Source organism: Protopterus annectens, chromosome 7.part0, assembly GCF_019279795.1.
Source record: "Protopterus annectens isolate FY-2018-M chromosome 7.part0, PAN1.0, whole genome shotgun sequence".
Taxonomy (NCBI): domain Eukaryota; kingdom Metazoa; phylum Chordata; order Ceratodontiformes; family Protopteridae; genus Protopterus; species Protopterus annectens.
This window is the reverse complement of record NC_056739.1, coordinates 1,719,636,676-1,719,659,437: the sequence shown is the minus strand read 5'-3', so window position 1 is coordinate 1,719,659,437 and position 22,762 is coordinate 1,719,636,676.

Genomic DNA, 22,762 nt, shown 5'->3' with positions numbered 1-22,762 from the left:
ATAATAAAGTAATACAAAATACAAGAAAGCAAAAGCAATCTTTTTCCCTCACAGCAAGTTGTGGCAGAGTCTGGGTCATCTTTTCCACTAAAGCCTTGAAATGTTTTAGTTTTAAACCCCTTAAATAGAAGGTTTAGTTCTTAGCTGCAGCCTCATTTCACAGATAATTGACACTGTTGCTTAAGCAAAAAGATATATTGTTTAGGCCAAAAGAGGCAGTATTTTTCACTTTAGACAGAGCAGTTAGGACAGGTTCTCTAAGCCTGTGGGAAAAAAGGACTCAGGAATTTGTGGAAACTACAGTTGTGTAAGTAAAACTATAACTGTAGGTGTTCAAATGATCACTGCTGCAGGAGCCAACTCCATGGATTATATCCTGCCAAGGATGTAACAGTCAGCCAGCTTGCAAAGTGTGAGGGCACCTTCTACATGCTCAAATCATTAGGCAGCTCAAGCTGACCTGCTTAAAAACACATGTTTGAGAAGGAAGCCCTTAAGAGGTTTCATGCCAACTGAGAATGGGAGGCTGAGCTCTGAGAAGACACAGCTAAGAGTAAAAATACACACACACAAAAATATACACAAACACACACACACACACACACACACACACACATATATATATATATATATATATATATATATATATATATATATATATATACATATATATATATTGCTGTAATCAAACAAACTAGATTCCTGCTTTTATATATATATATTCTGTATATGGTACTATATTTACTATCTGTAACACTGTTTCTGCTTCTGTACTAATTAATGTTTATATTTTTTCTGTATCTCGTTGGAGCTTTTCTCCCCGGGCCTCCACTGAAGATGGGCTCTTTTAGGCCCAGTGGACTTATCCCGGTAAACAAATGCAATAAATAAAATAAATAAATATATTCACAGCCTGACAAAATCAGAAAACAAAAGGGGGGGTGGAGGGAGTGAGTGGCTACTGCATCAGTGATCATTTGAACATATGCTGTTATGTTAAATTAACTTACCCAGCTGTATTATGTTAATCATTATTGATCACCAGTGAAGTAGTCTTACCGTAGCTCACACCATTTGGGAGGTGGAAGGGGAAGGATTCAGGAGCCCCTGGAAAATTATCCCAGCAAAGCCTGATCTGGACCTAGAGAGGAATCAAACTTGTAGTGCTTTGTAAATGTATGTATAGAGGACCAAGTTACTGCTTTTAGAATACTTTTAGAATCCAACCCCTTCCAAAAATCCATAGATGAAGTCAGGGTCCTGGCAGAGTGAGCCTTTTGTTATGGTAAGAATAACAAGAGGTAATAGCATGAGGCAACCAATTGGAAATTGACTGTTTTGACACAGGTTGTCCCTTCTTTGTACCTTTGCAAGAAATGAAAATTGATCTGAAGTCCTAAAATATTTTATTCTGTCAAGATAGTACATAAGTTCTCTGTGGACATCCAATGTATGGAACATCCTTTCTTCCACATTTTAGTTTCAAGAAATTAAGTAGGGATATAGACAGTTTGGGCATAAAAGAAGGATTAGTTGTGAAAGAACCCCTGCCCCTGTGGAAAATGAGAGAAGGTTGACTCACCATAAGAGCTTGCAACTCAGATGCTTTTCTTGTAGAGGTCAAAGCAATCAGTAAAACAGTTTTCCATGTTAAGAACCTCAAGTCAGTCAGATTAGCTGTTTCAAATGGAGCAGGTGTTGGTTTCTCTAACACAAAATTAAGATCCCAAGGAGGGGACTCCAGTTTTCTTAGAGGCTTCTTATGCAAAACCCTTTCCAAAAACATTATGAGATGAGACTGCACTGAAAGAGTAGCATCCATGGGGAGACATGCTGAAATGGCTGATACATTACTACCAGTCTCCATAGGGGTTCCCCAAGGGTCCATCCTGGGACCCCTACTCTTCTCTATTTTCACCAATAATCTAGCCTCAGCCACAACACATGGCACACTCATACAATACGCAGATGACTCAACCATCATCTGCACAGCCCACTCCCTACCTGAACTGCAAAAAGTCACACAGGAAGCATTTTCTTCTATTGAAACTTGGTTATCTGATGCCCAACTAATACTCAACCCAAACAAAACAAAATTACTAATCTTCTAACCCACCAAACTTACCCTAGACAGCTCTCACTTTAACATCACAGCAAAAGACAACACCACCATCCATCATACAGAACACACCAAATTACTAGGAGTAGAAATAGACAATAAACTGAACTTTGACATTCACATTTCCATGACCATTAAAAAAGTGCACAAAAAAACTAGGAGCATTATATATAAATCAGCAACTACTTACCAAAGCAGCTAAAATTTCGGTAGCAAATTCTCATCTTATCTCTACCCAATATTTACTAATCTTAGACAATGCGACCTAAATAAGCTCGAAACCTGCTACAACAAAATTGCCAAATTCACCACAGGGGCTTCCTACCGTACTCACCACTGTCTCTCACTAGCAGAACTGGGCTGGCTAGAGCTCCCCCACCTCCTTCAATTGTACCAACTCGCATTCGCCCACAAACTAATAAACCAACCACTAAAAGTTCCATCCCTCCAGAATCTACTCCAGCCCTAGATAACCACAAGACCTCTAAGATCTAGCCACAAAAACCTCCTACAGGTCACAAGAGCCATTAACTCTGCTGGAGAAGCATTATTCTCCTGCACTATAGCCAAACTCTAGAACTCCCTCCCATCCTCAATTACCTCTGTAAAGTCTTGCATCCACTTCAAATCCTTACTAAAATCACACTTAAAAACTTGCCAGATATGCTCTTGTAACCCCCCCTCCCTCTAATACCATCCACTCCACCCACCCACTACCACTCTCGGCCCCCTATCAACAACCTACTCTAAGCAAGCTTGGCTACTCATGTTCCCAGCTACCTGCCACATAATATTAACTTCTTGTAGCAACAACTGCTAATTGCTGTTATGTACCTCAAAAACAGATTGTATCAATTGTTCACTGATGAATCTCAACTACATTTGTAACCATGTTTAGTATATGTCACCATATTTTAAAATTGTACTTTGTTCTACAGCTGTTTTACATCTGTTTTATTCTTGTCTTGCATCCTTAGCTGGACTAATGTCTATATTTAAATGTTAAGTTTTTTAACTGTAGAATGCAAATAATACTTAATGTGGAGCTTTTCTCCCTGGGCCTCTGCTGAAAACAGACCTGTGTCCAGTCGGACTCTCCCGGTCAACAAATGTAAATAAATAATAATAAATAAATAATAAATTGATGAAAGAGTAATAAAGTCCATAGTAACTCACACAAATATTGTAATACCAGAGACATTCTAGCCTTGAATGGGTGATGGTCATGTTGCTGGCACCAACTAAAAACACTTTCCATTTGCTAATATATGATTTTCTAGTTGCATGCTTTCTTGCCTCCATTAGTACACCTGCTGTACATCCTCAGTAAATAAGTGCATAAAGGGAAATAAACCCCACTACAGCAACAGACAGAAAGAGACGTATGCAAAAAGCACCTCTTTACATAAGTAAATGTACCCGTTTCCAGACTATATAATAAAATGCATCCACTGCCATCTGTTTCCATGATCTGTAAATCCAAACAACTAATCAACTATGTTGCAGAAAATATTTAAAAACTCTACTGATGTGTATGCCTGCAAAGTGAAAGAGTGAACCACTTAGGTACAAAGGGGGGAAAAAATTGAAAAAACAGTAGCTTATGTAAGCACTACTTCACATTTCAGTCTGAAGTGAAAAAGCCTTCCTGTCAGCATGGGACTATAAATAAAAGAAGGACACAGGGGAAGCATTTCCTGAAGTGTTAGGTTACCCTTCCACCCACATTACTGACACCTGAGCTCTCAGATTAAAACCATCCTGAATGTAAACAATAGGATCACATGACCTACCATCTCAGCCAAAACAATCAGACCAGCAGAGAATTGTGGCACTCCACCTTTAAAATTAGAGATTCCTCAGCATGCCATCATTACATATAAAAAATGTGAAGTTACCTTGCTGGCAGCTCAGTCTGCTTCTTTCAAACTCAGGCTATAGCTGCATGTCTTGCTCTGTCCCCTGGCCCTACCTATTGCTTTCTTCATTTTTCTTCAGCCATGAAGCACTTAATCTGCCTCTGAGCCTATTGCACAATCCAGCAGTTGTATATTGAGGAGGCAGTCTATCACGCATATTCCTCCCCCTACAGAAACTGCAAAGTGACTGCAGACTACTGACTAGTCTAATTTCTGGGCAACTTCAAAAAAGAAAAAGAACCTGGCATTTTTTTAGAACTATCCCATAGGATGGTCAGAAAGAGTGAGATTTATTCTCTTAGTTTTTAAATTTAGCTCTCTGTTTATGTCAGTATACTTATTGTCATGTATCTGCTGTCTATCTACCACAGCCGGCCTTAGACATAGGCAAACTAGGAGACTGCCTAGGGCGCCATACAGGCTAGCCTCGTAAAGAGCGCTTTTTGTATTTATTTATTTAATTTTAATTCAATTACTTTTCGACAGGCACCGGAACTCATAGGGTGAAGGTGAGGGGTGAGCTACCAGTGGCATAGCTAAGGGGGGGGGGGGAGGGAAGGTCCGCGCCGTGTTTCATAGCATCACCTCCTCTTCTTCCTGTTTGTGCATACATTGTCACACAGATGTCCTGTTCCACCCATCTAATTTTGAAACAGTGCACCTTTTTGCTGTCTGCTTCTTGTTATGCTGCCATTGCTGCTTCAAGTAAGGTGCTGCCAAGACAGGATTCTATGTGTTTTCTTTATTTTCAAGTAAAAGTGGGTGTTTTTTATTGTTATTGCTGCCGGGGGAAGGGTGTTGCTTCATGTTGAGACAAAATTGCTGCTTCATCTTTGTGTGTGTGTGTGTGTGTGTGTGTGTGTGTGTGTGTGTGTGTGTGTGTGTGTGTATACAATGTACCAATTAAATATAGCTAGTGGTTAGTGTTATTCAGGCTCAAACCCTGTACTTTAGGTACAAAAAACAAGAGCCTGAATTCTCTACCCATACCACCACTTGTGATGCAAGGAGCTGGGTCCACAGTTCTCAACTATCCAGATTTTCACAGAATGTCCGGAATGTTTGGCTCATACTTTTGGTCTGTTCCTCTTAAAATGTGTTTTTTTTCTGGCAAATCAGTGAGAACTGAATTCACTAAATAATGATAGCCATTTCAGTTTCAGTATTTCTATCTTTCAGGAAATGCATGGTAACACAAAGCATGTTATTCTAGCAACTTTCTAAGATTATACAAGCAATGCTTAAAATGTATCCCTAGTTTTGGGCCTTTGTCCCCCTCCCCAATACATTTTGGCTTTTGCCAGATTTCTTGTGCTGCAAAGTTGGGAGATATAGTTGAGTGTCAAGTAGATTTTACAAGGAGCTGAGTGTTTAGGGGAAGAGAAGTTCAGTGTTACTTATGCCAAGTCTGTTTGTGTTGTTAGTAGTACAACAAGTAGTATACTTGCTTTTGATGCAGAAAGCTGTGGGTTCTACTCCCACCGTATGTTGCTGCAGGAGTGGCTGCTCTGGGGGGGGCAGTCAGTTATCCTGCCTAGGGCCATACTTGCCCATGATCCGGCTGTGGTATTTAAAGTTGGAAATACGTATGCAAAGGTAGTTGCAGTTTAACTACATTATGAGATATCTTTTTCTTCTTATGCATTTAAATAATTTAAGGAAATGACTGGAGTAGCTTTCCTGGGGAGTGACCTACCTGTAGGTGTGGCTCAAATAGTGGTGTTTCATGAGTATGGTGTAGGTGGGGCTAAAGGGGCGTCAGAGCACCACTTTGCCTAGGGCACCATTTTGGCTACAGCCAGCCCTGCTATCTGCTTCTCTATCTGGCTCAGACTGCTAGCTCTTGCCCACTCTGTTCTGTTCAGCCTACTACCAGTACTCTACTTTACACTATACAGTGTGGAAATTATTCTAGCTGCTACTGCTGGAGGCCAAATAATACCTGAAGTGTTCAAATCACTCTGCACTCCAACTGGTATTACTGGAGTCTGGGCTCACTGCCAGAATTAGTTCTTATTGCTTTCAGTAGCTTATCTTTGGACTGTCAGACATTTCTGGTGAGATACTGAGAGAACTGTTATTTATATCTTTTTTTTTTTTTTTTTTTTTGGTGTTGGGAGACTTCATGCTCCTAAGAATGAGTAGAACATTCAAACATGTACATAGCTTTGTGTGTTTGTTTTAATATAAGAGGATATGAGGGTGTTCTGAGGGGTGTATCTACTTTTTTGTTTGAGGGTTTTCATAAAAACCTAAGCTAGAACAAGAATACAAATTAGTTTATAACTTGGACTTTGTTCCTAGATGTCAGAGCTGTTTTTAGTATTAATTTTAGTCTTCTAAAATATTCCCTACTAAGTGTTATTCACATTTGTTCATGTTTTATTGTTGAACGTTCATCAATTCCCGAATATTTATACACTCCCTCTTGCTCAAATTCTTTTATATTAAATTCCTGTCCCAGACCAATATTTCTTAGTGCTGCAGCTTTCCTTCTTTAAAGGTTGCTTTTGTACATTTATCAAGACCAAACACAGAGTGCAAATAATGCTACAGAAAACACATTTGGAAAGAAGTGAGCATGTGAATTTGATAAAGAAAGGATTTCAGGATAGATATTCAGCAGAATATCAGAGACAAAGGAAAAATGGGAGGACTTATACTAATTATTATAGGAACTCCAAGAGATAAAAGAGGAGGGAAAGATAATGATAGATTTGTGGTAGTAAGGGGCTACAGTCAAGCAAGGAAGACTATGCTGACATGTATTTATATATTCCACCTAAAATGGCTATTATAGAAATTAAGAAAATTTTGGGAGAAATACTCATCTTTCTGCAGGGAATATTACTTACAGGTAGGGACTGGAATTTAACTTGAGTTGCAACAATAAGTATTTATCTTGGGGACCTAGAATGGAAAATATAACAAAAGTAGGCAGATTTCTGAAGAAATTTATGAAAATATTTGGTATGGAAGATGTAAATTCAATAGTAGAAACCCGGAAAGAATTTACGTTATTCTCCAAGGTACAAGAACTGGGATAGACTAGACAGAAATTATATTTCACAGGAACATGTGCATTTAATTGAAAGCTTCAACATGCATTCAATAACAATTTCAGATCATGTGCCAATAACAACTAAGACAAAAATGCAGGGTAATGAAGTAAAAATTAGACAGTGGCACTTCCCCACTTACCTGTTAAAAAAGAGGAATTTAAGGAATGTGCAGTGGAAATTATTTGAGAGTTATTAGGGAAGAGAGAAATTTCTTCAGAAGTTGTAGATAATGAGTGGGATAAAATGAAAGTGGAGTTTAAAAATAGGATAGAAATAAATGAAAAAGAAATGGCTAAGAAATAACAATAATTATTTATAGGGTCTGTCAAAGGTTAAACTGTCAAAGGTTAAACTATTGCAGAATAATAGGAATCGCACTGAAAAAAAAGAGGTGCAACTGCAGACTGCTAAAGAGAAAATAAGTGAGTGTCTGGATAATATACTAGTTTAGAAAGATCATTGTTAAGCAATTGTTTTTGGATAATAACTCCATAGTGCAAAAACTTTTAGCACAGCAATTTGGCAACAGAAAGTAGAAAAGGTTGTTGCCAAACTTAGGGAACCTATAACTAGAAAAATATCAAGAAATCCTGTATTAGAGATATTTTGGAAATTTTATGAAAATATGTATAAAGAAGAGAATTGTGGAAATCAAGAAACAGCACAAATGGAAATATTTATGGAAGACTTAAGTATGCCAAGGTTAGAAGTAGATGACACAATTAACAGTAAAGATAGGAGGAGAATAGACAAAAACTGTAATGTATAATCAATCTTCCAGAAAGTCTCTAGGAATATATGGTATTCCTGTGTAAGTCTGGAAGGCAGGAGGGAAGAAAGTGATAAAGATCTGGAAGGTTTTGTTTTACAGTATTTTAAAAGGAGGGGAAGCACCAGCATCCTAGAAGAATGCTGTGGTGGCTGTAATATCTAAAAACAGTAAATACCCATCAGACTCAGCTTCATATAGGCCCAGTTCACTTTTAAACCATGATTGATTTTAAAGTGTTTATGTCTGTACTAGCTAAAAGAATGGGAAATAATTTGCCAAAATTGATTGATATGGATCAATGTGGTTCTTTATAGGGAAGGCAAACATTTGAGAACATTAATATAACAATGATTATCCGGGGGAGAGGCATATAAGAAAATACCACTGTTGTTGGTGGGTCTTGATGCAGAGAAACCACTCAACAGAGTACGCTGGGATTTTATGAATAGGGCAATATAAGCATTTGGAATCCCTGATGCATTAGTAAGATTAATTAGGAGGATATATCAAAGGCAAAAATTAAATTGGTAGGGTTCCTTTCTGATAAGTTGTCTGAACAGATGAACCAAGCAGGGGTGTATTCTTTCCCTTTGTTATTTATGCTATATTTAGAGCCATAAGCAAAGAAATTAAGGGAGTTAGAAATTCAAGGATATAATCGGTATGGTAATCAATAAAATTTGGCTTTATCTGCATACAGTATTATTTTCTCTATGATAAAACCAGAAAAGGACATCTCAGTGTTGTGGGGAACATTTAGAAACAGTTTCAAGTCTTTTTTGAATATAAAATTAATGAAAAAACAAAAGCTACTACTGTAAACTACCTACCCACATATGGATTAGTCCAGCAATACCCATATATATGGGGGCACAATGAAATGAAATATTTAGGAGTATGGATTAAAAAGGATTCTGTTATGAAAGCTAATGACACGTGGGAAGAGACTAAACAAAAGATAATATATAAAAATGAGAAACTGGAAGCTCTTGTTTATGGATATGGTTAGCAAGATACAAGCAGTGGCAATGTTTTATATACAGGTCAGGCATATTTTTTTATCAACCAGATGAGAACTTGTACACAGTGAAGAGATGAAGGATTAAATCTGGGGGGGAGGTGAAGTTTAAGTGGAATAAGTTCATCCTTCCAATAGAACATGGTGGTTTAGAATTACCTGATTGGAAGGGATAATTTAGAGCTACACATTATAGCTCATATACATAACACAAGAAGAAAGTTATAATTGAAAGTGGAAAGCGCTGATGAAACGGTGGGGGAGGGGGATTCAAGAAATAAGGAGAGAGTGGGATTTTGGATGCATATCCTTAAGGAGAATAACAAGCCATACAAAATATTAAATTCATAAAGTAGCAGAAAATATTCTAAGAACTAAGCCAACATGAGAATGGATTAAGGATATTTTACCGATAGGGATGACTGCAATTAGGGGTACAGAAAGTAGACAAGAATGAGCTGGAATTTACTGGGGAAAACTGAAAAAGGAATCAAGGTATTAGGAGCAAATAACTACAGAGGAAAAGGTAATAGAATGAAAAGAGGCCAAGAAGACATTTTCAATACAGGACAGAGACTGCCTTCCTTATCAGGGTTTGATATGAGAGTGTAGGCAAAGAGAAATCGATAGCAAAATCCTAAGTGAAAGGCCTGCTCTGGTAGAGTTTTTAGTTGAATCTAGAACAGAAGCTGCTATTAAAACATGGAATATTAGTAGGGCATATAAAATAGTGCATGATAACTATAGGAATTAATCAGAGTAGGTTTGAAAAGATTGGGAAGAGAGACTGGATAACCAAATCATAGGGAAACAATCGGAGAATGTGTTCACTCATATAGCTCCCAAGTATGCAAGTCTAGAAGGTGGAATATTTTTGCTTGGAAGTATTTTCATAGGTATTTTTATAGCCCAAGGAGACACCAAAGAATTTTTCCTCAGGTGGATGGCAAATGTTGGAGGTGTGATGGGGAAGAAAGAGGTAACTGGGAACATATGGAGTGCAATGAGTTGGCAGACTTTAAAAACTCCATACAGAGTAGTCTGTCATAAATATTGGGTAAGCAAATGGATGTAACTAAGGAAATTATTTTTCTGGTGGAATATTGTACCTGAATTGCCTAATAAGTAGGGCATTTTTAAAATTAATTCTGGTAGCTGCCAAAAAAAGCAATTGCTAGGAAAATCGAAATCAACATCTAATCCAACTGTATTTGAAGTATTGAATATTGTAACAGAGATAAAAGCATTAGAAGAGGGATGTTTAGAAAAGTGTAAGAGCTAATTATATAAAACAGTAGAAATTGTGGGAAAAATACAAGCAAAATAATGTCTTGGAGGAGGCGTGAGGTTTAAGGGAAGGCAGGGATTGAGCAATTTATGTAATGCTGGATTGATGATGATTATACAAAAGAATAGATGTGATGTATAATGTTTATACCTGGGAACATGTTAAAATGGTTTGTTTTCTTTTATATAAATGCATGTTTGCTTATATCTAAAGTGATAATTCATTAAAAGTGTTAAGAATAGGTAGAACATCGTGATTCACTGGAGGAGAGTGACCTCGCACAGACACACAGACATAAACACACACAATGATATTCTTCAACTCTCAATGACTTTTGTATTGATTGTGATGACCCAGCAACCAATATAACAGAAAAGAGTTGTTGTAGAAACTGGCAAGGCAGTTGCAGTTGAGTATAAATCGTAGAACTGCATCAGTGAAATCTAGATTAGTGATCCAAGGCTCAATTTTCAGAACATTTTGAAGAAAAAAAGGTAGGTTGCAACTCTAGTCAATTTCCTCATCACAATTAATGTCTATGTGGTTGGCAGAATAGTTAAGGTCTTCAACTCACAGATACACAGTACAAGGTTTGATTCTGACCTCTGATTATTGACTAGTCTTTCAATAGTCTGCAGAGTGGTAGCTTAGTATTTACTTGTGAACCCATGAACCTATAACACATGCATTATGACTACTATTCCCACCTAACCTGACTAAGACTTGATAGCTTGTACAACTGTCTGCATATGTGCTCTTCACCAGTCCAGAGCAAAACTTGTTTGGCATGCTTATCACTAAATTACTTCATCAGCATTATTAGCCCATGTTGTCACACTCAAAGCTCAGTCAATGTTGCCTCCTTCATTCTATAAGTGTACCTTTTGGCTGCAAAACACATTTGTACAGACTGCCTTTTCACTGACTGACTGACTGATTACCATAACATGATTAAATGTCATCAAACTGCATTTGACTCCAAAAACTAAGGAAGCTTGTGGCTGCTGTTTCTAAGCATTTTTAAGCATTTCACCTCATTCACTATACACACTCACAAATGGCAGCTCCCCCTGCAAATCTGTCAGCATAATTCCTTCTTTCCTTCCCTATCTGCCCATTTTTGTTGCTCTTTATGCAATATCTCTACTTTAGTAGCTGTTTTTACCAAATGATCACACAAAGCATTCCAACAGAGTGTATTTTCTATCGTTCTTAACCTATTATTTTATACAGCTCATAGGTCCTTTGTTCATTTGTTTATTTCTTTTGCACATATGTAAAACAATTTTTGGCTTAGCAGTTACAGTTTTAATGAAACATTTTTAAAAGCATGTCATATTATCAAAACTCTCAAGTGCTTTTGAACTATAATTGCAATATAAAACACACATTTGGACACAGGAATAAACTTGGTGTACTGAATTTGCGAACTTTTGCAGACCATCTCAAAAAACTACAGCTTTACTCCATCGCATATCGCCTACTCAGGGGCGATCTCTGCCTAACATACAAAGCTATGTCAAACCCAGAGCTGTTGGACATGCTCCACTTAAAGAAATCCCAATCCCTCTGAGCTACACGGTGTAGGGACCTAAACCTTGTCACCACAATAAACAGAACATGCTGGAGGGATAGATTCCTGTCCCAGAGACTTCCCATACTCTGGAACAGACTACCTATCTATGTCAAACAGAGCTCCTCATTAGCACTCTTCAAGAAAAATCTTGATGATTGGATAGGAAATGGGAAATTCACCCCGGGGATCACTTCTGTGGCTCTGCTCGACAGGGGCACAGGAAAATAATTTTCTTGGGTGGCGAAAGCCAGGGTACATTTTTTGGCTAGGCTTGTATGGGCCCTAGGGCCGATAGCCTAGTACCTATGTATGAATCTATGTGGTTGATATTACTTGGTACAAATAAATAAGGAAAGAGAAAGGGAGGATAGGAACGTTTCTTAAGTCAGCTCTGTACATGGGATATGATATGGAGGAAAAAGCCAGGAAGGTAAGGTGATTAGAAAGAGGAATCTGATAACAAGACAAAAAAAATATGAGGCTTTGTTATAATCACAAAGAAAATCATAGAAGGAGTTGTATTTTTAGGGAGTTCACACATGAAGAACATGGTCTGAGAAAAGGGTAATGTAGAAATGCATTCTGAATTCTCAAGTATTTGCTTAGGCATTAAACCAAATCACTGAAGAAAATATTCTAAAAAGCAATCTTGCTAATTGTTATGCCCATGTTGTAATCAAAAGCACTCATTTATGAGTTTTCATGAACCAAAGTTCATGGACTCATACCAACAATTTTAGGTATAATTTTCAGCATTTATGGTGATGTCTTAATAAAACGGCTTAGTAATGCAAATTCTAAATGCAGAACACATAATTTCGCACAATAACAACGATACACTTAGTAAGACAAGAAACTGCAAATATTTATAATTGGTCTGATCCAAAATATCAAGTACCACATATCTCTTGTTTTATGATATTCAGAAATGTAAATTCCCAAAGCTTGATTTTCCAGGAAAAAATACAGCACTGATGGTCATGATGGTCCTGTTTTGTAGTCTAAGTATTAGTTGTGCCTTATAATCTAGTATTGGCCTCATGGTATTCTAGCAGTCAGTTTCTTATTCTTGACATTGTCAATTTCACCACAGCCCTCTGAGTCCTCCTACCCTTTTATCTTGCAGCAACCCAGTTCCTTAGTCTTTATCCTACACTTCCCCTCTGGTTTCCCCAGGTGACTGAGTTTTAACAGCTCATGCTAGAATAATACAGTACTGAAAGACGGCATAGCACTGAATGTGATTTTCCATATATAAGGATGTGAAGAGGACAAATTCTAAAAAAATTCTGACTTGTCAGTTTGATTCAAAATTTGGTAATATCATGGGGTAGGTTTTATAGAAATAATTGTGGAATAATTGTAGATCACTTTGTCACTGGATTCAAAGTAGCAGGGACTTAAATCAGGAACTTTATGGCAGGTAAGGCTAATAAAATGATTCAAACATGTAAAGCAAGAGACCAATGAAGGACTAGCACTATTACTACCTAGAATTTAGAAAGGCCTTTAATGCATTCCATGCAATATATTGGAAAAGTATACAGCATATAGCTTGAAAAGAGGGGCATAATCTGAGATTTGCGTAGATGGAATACAGTTGCAACTACTAGGCAGTATTCACTTCACCAAAAATCAACGTCCATACGAGATAGTTTAAAACAGTTTATTAACAAACAGCAACGGCAAGTGCTTTCACCATAAAAGGCTTCCTCAGGCCAACTGCATAGTTTAATTAACAATCTTCTTGTATATTAATCAATTTAATGACATCATTTCCTGTTATCAATTAAGTAAAATTATTTTTCATAACATTACATAAATATCAAAATGCTTATATATAAAAATAAAAATCAAAATATATCTATATGATATACATTAAAACGATATACATCCATGTTAATATTCTTAAAAATATATAAAAAGATGTCATACCTAGATGATATATATATATAATAAACTGATATGCAATATATATATATAAACTAAAATACAATAACATGCTAAATAGACCTTAGCTAATGATAGAAATACTATTATATACACTAAGGAATGTCTGCAATAATATTCAGCAATTAATAATATCATATATAAGCAATAAGTATGTAAGGAATCCTATAAATAGCTCCGGTTTATATGGTAATTCAACTAGATATTTAGCAAGTTCAGCCATCACGTAAATGCAGCAAAAAATAACGAGAAATATTAAAAAACAAATAGCTGCAATATAATAATCCAGTAGGAAAGAAAAACACCAGTTAATGCGATGGCAGAACAATATGCTCAATGTTCAAGTTTGCGTATCGTAGGGGCAATATTAGGAATACCACCGAACAGTTTGAGAGCAAATGGATCATTAGGCTCAGGGCGGATAGATACCCTGGACTTAATGACAGGGTTCCTATTAAACCCATTCTAAAAGGTAGACCATTGAGGAAATAGCATATGTTTAGCTATTTATAGGATTCCTTACATACTTATTGTTTATATATGATATTATTAATTGTTGAATATTATTGCAGACATTCCTTAGTGTATATAATAGTATTTCTATCATTAGCTAAGGTCTATTTAGCATGTTATTGTATTTTAGTTTATATATATATTGCATATCAGTTTATTATATATATATCATCTAGGTATGACATCTTTTTATATAGTTTTAAGAATATTAACATGGATGTATATCGTTTTAATGTATATCATATAGATATATTTTTATTTTTATATATAAGCATTTTGATATTTATGTAATGTTATGAAAAATAATTTTACTTAATTGATAACAGGAAATGATGTCATTAAATTGATTAATATATAAGAAGATTGTTAATTAAACTATGCAGTTGGCCTGAGGAAGCCTTTTATGGTGAAAGCGCTTGCCGTTGCTGTTTGTTAATAAACTGTTTTAAACTATCTCATATGGACGTTGATTTTTGGTGAAGTGAATACTGCCTAGTAGTTGCAACTGTATTCCATCTACGCAAACTTGAACATTGAGCATATTGTTCTGCCATCGCATTAACTGGTGTTTTTCTTTCCTATTGGATTATTATATTGCAGCTATTTGTTTTTTAATAATCTGAGATTTGTTGGGTAGACAGTATGCCACAGCAGGGAATGGTAACAGTAACAATAATAGTAGTGGTAGTAATAATAATAATAATAATAATAATAATAATAAATGAAATCCATGCTGAATAACTAAGGTTGCAGGTAAGTTAACCTAGGGTTCAACTTTTGGTCTAATCATTTTACTTCCTTTTATAGATGATATTGCAGAGGAATTGGAAGAAGTATGGTTCTTGTCTGATGGTATAAAGATCTGCAATGAGACTGTCAAGCAGGGGTCATGGTGTTGGGTAAGATGAAGTTTAGAAGAATGGCCAACTTGTGTACTTAGATTTGATGCAAAGAAGTAGAGTCGGAGGAAAACAATCGGAAAAGTGCCTTACTTAGCTTGGGAGTCACAACATAAACTATGGACACTCATCTGATATTGCTAACACTGGGAGATCTGAAATTAAACAATGACACAATAAGGAGGATTTGTAATACATGTAAAGGTATCACCAAGAAAGAAAATGTCATCCATCTATACATCAATTTCTTTTGTCAAATATATGCTTTATGTCTTTATAAACAATGTATCCACCATGAACAAATGAACAATGAAGGGGGAATAGAAAACCAATAAAGGAGAAACAGAAAAATATTCAACAGATTAGAGAGCATTTTAAAATTATGTACAGTATTTACTCAATAGGAGTACATACAGCACATTTCATGTTACTAAGATATTGGAAATGACTATTCAGATGAAATGAAGTTTTGAGACATGCAGCAAAACAAAAGCAAATATTGTAACAAGCATCACTTGTTACCATCATGGGCGGCGCAGTGGTGCAGCAGTTAATGCTGTCGCCTCACAGCAAGAGGTTCTCTGGTTCGATTCTCGGCCGGGGTGCCTTCTGTGCGGAGTTTGCATGTTCTCCCTGCGTTCGCGTGGGTTTCCTCCGGGTACTCCGGTTTCCTCCCACATTCTAAAGACATGCATCTGGAGCATTTCTCCCTGGGCCTCTGCTGAAAACAGGATCTGTGGAACCTAGTCGGACTTTCCCGGTCAACAAATGTTAAATAAATAAAATAAAATAAAATAAAAATAAAATCACCCAAAGTGATCATTAGCAACAAAAAACACATACTGGAACTATATTATAAAGAATACAAGCTAACACTGCTATCATTTAGGGATTTATGATCAAATAGAGGTATTTTCATAAAGGAAATGGATAGCAAATTTCTTCTTGGTATTGGTATTTAAGTGTTAGTTTAGAAAAACAGATTCAATTAATGACATGTATAATTATAGCATGAAAATATAGAACATAACCTGAACAAAAATAAATATTAACACTACACGCGTAGTTGTGATATGATGCAAGATTGCAGCTGTCATTTTGGATCAGCTAGCAGTAGTTAAGTTTAGAGTTCAAATAATCCCAAATTATTTTTATACAAACAGACAGAACCAAAATATATGTAAGATAACAGTATTATATGATCCAAAAATTATTTTTGGAGGGGTGAGATTAATGCTGTTTAAGCATATGCACTGTGTGTAATACAGTTTTTAAAGGAATACATTGTAAGGAGAAAAACACAGGTCAAACCAAACAGTATTACTTTTAAGACAGCATCATAGTTATACCTTATATATGAACATGGAATATGAGAACAACATTTTAACTTAACTAGTAATGCACATAATTTAGAGAGTGGCCTAGGGGATAGTGTGCTGACTGTAAGTCATTGAAGCCAAGCGCAAACATTTGATTGTATAAGTGAGAGAAAATCTGGAACTTAATTATATTCCTGATGATAATCACCTTTGCACTGCAGCCACATGTTAGATTATAACAATTACACATTTCCATCACTGAGATTTTTTTGTATACAAAACCCAGATCAGGAACTCCTCTAAACATGTTTGATGGTGAGTATCTATAATTTCACCACCAATGAGCAAATTAGGATATTAGCAATAATTTGTAATATGTGGGAGGCTTGTTCTAAATGTTATAGATAATGTGTGTAGAAAGATGAGATCAGTTTAGTAAACATATTATGAAAATTTTCATTTAGCTAATCCTATAGAATTTGGAAAGGATAGATTAAGGATATTGCAGTAGTAGGGTATAATTGTTTCACAACAGTTTGAACTGAGGAGTCCATGTATACTAGTTAATTGATACATATATTGTCTTTTATAGCAAACTATATTTAGAGACAAAGGAGAAGCAATGAGTGTCATGTCATTTGAAATCACCAAATGGATTACAAGTGGATATTTTAGTTTTGGACTTAATGCACTCTGTATGTATAAATAACTAACATATGTTCAGTTTTGAGAGTAGATTAGTTATTAATGTTATAAAATCCAGTTAACCTGAACAAGAAGAGTATATGTTTAGAACTGATAAATGCTTAACAAGATTACTATTTTTCCAAAGTAGGTAAGAGTATCTATCGAAATTATTAGTGTAAGAGGATCTGCAGATTATTTTCACAAGGGAGGCTACAGTTAACTTGCTTTATATGAATAACAGTAGTGGTAGTAGCCTTAATCCATTTTTATATACAGTCTTCCATTGTTCAGCTGACAATGAATAAGAGCATTTTATACTTTGTGTTTAATGTTTTTTTTCTGAATTTGCATTCCAGTTTGGTTTCAGGCGGTGGAAAATCAAGTATTAATGGATCATAAATGTATAAAACAGAATGAAACACAATGCAATAGGGCAAAACCATAACTAGGGTTGAGTAAAGAGGGGTGGCTATTCCAGGAGCAAGGTCTTAGGGATAGCAATCAATGGTTGTGGTTGGGAAATGTGAGGAAAAATAGAAGTTATGTTCTTACCATAACGTTCCATGTTAGTTGTCTTCTTCTCGCCTTCTTTCTTGCTGGATGGGTTCGGAGCCGACCTCGGCTCCGACTCGGCCACTCTAAAGCTCGAGAGTTGGTTCCACCGGCTCGAGGCCCCTCTTATATCCCACAATGCTAGGCGTGAATTACCTCAGATCTCGTTTGTGAGCTAGGCCCAGCTAAAAATATAACCAGGGAAAAAACTGGAAAGGAGTCCACCTCTATACCAAAGGGAAAGAGAAAGGTGACCTAAACCTGATCTAGGAAAATATGCACAGCAGAGCATATACCTATCGCAAAGAGGTGGTAGAAAGAGAGGTCACAATCAAACTCCTCTAGGTCTGTCCAGGCCAGGGGGAAGGAGGGCGGGACGCAAGAAAGAAGGCGAGAAGAAGACAACTAACATGGAACGTTATGGTAAGAACATAACTTCTATATGTTAAGTTGTCTATCTCGCCTTCATTCTTGCTGGATGGGACCGCGTCCCTAGCACCTTGTCCCGAGTGGCCTAACGGAACAGACTCTTGAGAACAGTGGAACCAAAGTTAGCTCTATGCCTAGAAGCTAAATCCAACTTATAATGTGAAATGAAAGTGTGAGGAGTAGCCCAAGTAGCCGCTGCACAAATGGTGTCAATAGGCAGTCTGTCTTGGAAGGCTATAGAAGTAGCCAAAGCTCTGGTGGAATGGGCTTTAGGTTTGTTAGGCAGCTTTTGGTGTCTTATTTCATAGACAATGGAAATTAGAGATGTCAGCCATCTAGATAATGATACCTTGGAAACAGCAAGTCCCTTTCTGCCTTCTGCATAAGAGACAAACAGCTGGTCAGATTTTCTGAATTGTTTGGTTCTATCCAAATAGTAACTTAACTGACGATGAACATCAAGCCAATGTAATTTTTGTTCAGACCTATTAGAATATTCTGGAAAGAACACAGGAAGGTCAATGCTTTGATTTAGGTTAGAAGCAGAGGCTACCTTAGGTAAAAAGGACGGGTTGGTTCGTAAGGATACCCTGTCTTTGTGGAACAACAGATATGGTGGTCGACAGCTGAGTGCCTGAAGTTCTGAAACTCTTCTAGCTGAAGTAATAGCTACCAGAAAGAGAGTCTTCCATGATAGCAAATTTAAAGAACAGGAAGCTGCAGGTTCAAAAGTGGGGAGAATCAAAGAACTGAGAACTAAATTAAGGTCCCAAGGAGGAGGAGGATTTCTTATAGGAGGTCTGAGTAGAAAAACTCCCTTCAAAAAGGCTTTGCAAAGCTTGTGGGACATTATGGCAGAATCTGAAATGCCCACATGAAAGTTAGATATAGCTGCCAATTGAACTTTAAGAGTAGAAGGAGATGAACCTGCATGAAAGAGTTCAGCTAGAAAATCAAGAACCATATGGATGGGAGCAGTGAAAGGATCTAAGTCCCTTCCTTGAGCCCAATAGGCGAAACGTTTCCATTTACTCAGATAAATCTTTCGAGTGGAAGATTTATGGGAAGCTATTAAAATATCTCGAACAGAGAGAGATATTTGAGGAAGCCTGGCTAAGGTTGGAACTGGAGGAACCAAGCAGTGAGGTTCAGAGAGGGGAGGGAGTGATGCAACTGACCCGACTGATGGATCAAAAGATCTGGAACTAGGTCCAGATGCCAAGGTTGCTCCAACAGAGATTGATGCAGAAAGGGGAACCAAACTTGTCGAGGCCAGCAAGGAGCAATGAGGATCAATGAGGCCTTCTGAGCGATAGCTTTCTGTATCACTTGAGAGATTAGTGGGAAGGGAGGAAATGCATACAGAAGTCCCCGGGGCCAAACTTGGACTAGAGCGTCTCTGCTGGGCTGGCCTGGTAACGGGAATAGGGTGAAATAATCTCTGCACTTGCTGTTTTGGGGAGTAGCAAAAAGATCGCAGCAAGGCTGACCCCACTTGAGAAAAATTTCTCTCACAACAGAGTCTTTCAGAGACCACTCGTGAGGCATGAGAATAGCTCTGCTCAACTTGTCCGCGATTTGATTGGACTTCCCGGGGATGTGCGTTGCTATCAGAAACCGCTGAGAAGAAATCACCCATTGCCACAGTCTGAGTGCTTCTCGACATAGGGGATAGGACCTGGTTCCGCCTTGTTTGTTGATATATCACACTACAGACATATTGTCCGTCTGGATTGCTATCGTTCCCACGGGAAGAGAGTCTTGAAGGGCTTGCAACGCTAAAAGCACTGCTCTCATCTCTAGAACATTTATGTGCAAGTGGCATTCGTCTGGTTGTCATGTGCCCTGGACAGTTCTGCCCTGATAATGCCCCCCCCCACCCGATCATGGAGGCGTCCGTTGTCAGAGTAGCAACCGGAGGGGAAGGAACAAAGGGTCTTCCCAAGAAAAGCTGAGGGGAAGACATCCACCACTGAAGATGATTCTTGCATTTTTGCGTAATCATAATGGTGTGGGACATTGGAAGTTGCTGGTATGACCATTGTGTGAAGAGCATCCATTGAAGGATTCTCATGTGGAATCTGGCTAATGGAAGTAGAGGAATGGCAGCCGCCATAATCCCCAATACTTTCAGAACTAACCTGGCTTTGACTCTGTTGCTGCTGAAGAGGAGCGAGACCAGTTTGTGTATGTCTACTATTCTCTGATCTGTTAGTCTCGCAGACATGTTGACTGTGTCTAGATTTGCGCCTATGAAGGTAATAGTACGACAAGGCGACAAAACAGACTTTTCGCAATTTATTGAAATGCCTAAGTTTTGACAAATGCGAAAGGTGTAGTCCCTGGCCAGTAGAAGAAGATGCTTGGTGGGAGCTGTGAGGAGCCAGTCGTCCAAATATGGAAACACCTGGAATCCTTGACGTCTCAGGTGAGAAGCTACCACTGCCATGCATTTGGTAAACACCCGGTGGGCAGTGGTGAGACCAAAGGGCAGGGCCCTGAATTGAAAATGACTGGTTCCCAGCCTGAAGCGGAGGAATCTTCTGGAGCGTCTGTTCATTTTTATATGATAGTACGCATCCTGAAGGTCTATAGAGCACATCCAGTTTTCCTTTCCCAATAGGGGAAGGATGGACTGTAGTGTGACCATCCGAAATCTTGTTTTCTTGACCGACTTGTTCAAGATACTGAGATCCAAAATTGGTCTCCAGTCCCCTGTTTTCTTTGGAACTAAAAAGAACCTGGAGTAGATTCCGGATCCTTGCTGGTCTGCTGGAACTGGTTGGATTGCTCTTTTTGCAAGCAGCTTTGAAATTTCCAAAGCTGCAAGATCCCTTTGAGCGGGTGGAACATCTGGAAGGGATTTTTTTGATTGGTTTGGAATGCAAACGAAGGGAATGGAATAGCCTTCAGAAATGATGGACTGTACCCACTTGTCTTGAGTTAGGGATAGCCAGGCTTCTGGGTACAGTGACAATCTTCCCCCGACTGCCTCCGAAGGTGGACAGTCGGGCAACACCTCAGGGATGCTGAAAGGGCTTATCGGAAAAAATTTCTCGATTGCCGTGGTTCTGCGGGCCCCCTCTGCCTCTAGGGCGACGTCTACCATTATTGTTCCCTCCTCTGCCTCTGGAGGGGAACCGACTTTGTGCGTCAGGCAAATTCCCTTGAGATTGTTTACGGAACCACATTTTCCCACTTTTCTGGCCTTTGGGGTAAGGTCTAGAAGGAGTAGAAAAACGGACTCCGATGGCAGATAGAGTCTTGCCATCCGTCTCGCACCTAGTCAAGGTTTCTTTCACTTGAGGACCAAAGAGAGATGATCCATCAAACGGGGAATTAGTGAAAGACGTTTTAAAGGGGTCCGCGAAATTGCATAGTCGCATCCAGGCATGCCGGCATAAGGCTACACCTGTCCCTGCGGCTCTACTCGCTCCATCAGCCGCATATGAGAGGAGGCGCATGGAGGAGTTAGCTATAGAATTCAGGGTAGTCAGCTGGGCGTTCATCTTGTTTTGAAAACCTGCAGCTGTAGGATCCTTCAACATCTCACTCGCTTCCTTGATCAAATCCCTCTGGAGACGAGTGAAATGGCACAAGTAGTTCAGCGAACGCATTGCAAAGGTCGCTGATGAAAACATCCACTTCCCGTACCTGTCCATAGACCTAGATTCCTTGTTAGGAGGATGGACAGGCACTGAAGGATCAGCTAGTTCCTTCTTGGTGGCAGCAGCTACCACCATAGCATCCACAGTAACTCCTTTGGTCAGAAATTGTTTATCAGTGGGTGCTGTTATAAACTTAGAAGGTCTCCTGGGGGTAGGGTCCACTGAGTCAGGAGCCGTCCAGGCTTTCTTTGCTACCACCTGCATGAGGGGGTCAAAGGGGGGGGGACACCCAGGAGGTGGAAGGGCGAGAGCCAAACGCCTCAAGATACACAGATTCATCCTCCGAAGGGTTAAGGGCTGGCCAATTTCCCCTCTGCTTAAGGATCTCTAGAATGTCTGCAAAGGAGACATCTTCAGAAGGGGAATGGGGGGAACCCTCGGAATCCTCTAAATCTGTGTCAGAGGTGACAGACTCAGGTGAGTCTATGTGTTTCCTCTTACACTTTCTCTTCCTAGGGGGCTCCCCTGCCAAATCAGGAGAGGCCTCGGAAGAGGATGAAATCCCCACAGGGGATTCTTGAAGAGTTGGCTCTCTGCAGTCAGGGATGAGGGAGAGAGTATAAATCACCTGAGGCACCGAAGAGGGAGGGGCGGACGGAGCCGACTGTGGAGTTGAACCAGGTTCCAACACACTCCGCATGACCTCGAATGCACCCCTGTCAGGTAGAGCCAGAGGTCCCCGCTCCGAGAAGCTGAGAACCTCCCTCGGCACCGACAGAGATGGCTCCGAGGCCGATGTCGGAGCCGAACTCACCAGCGCCGAGCACCGAGAGGAGAGGGGGTCGGACAAGGGTCCGATGCCACTCACCCCTCGAGCCGACGAGGGAAGTCCGGCCGAGATTCCTCAAAGAAGAAATCGGAGCCGACGGAGCCGAAGACAAATGTATCGGCTCGACGCTACCACAGTCTCGGTTCCGAAGCGCCGGCTCGAGCTCAAAGGAGTCGGAGGAGGAATATTTAGAGGAATAGGTAGAGGCATCGACTGATGAGT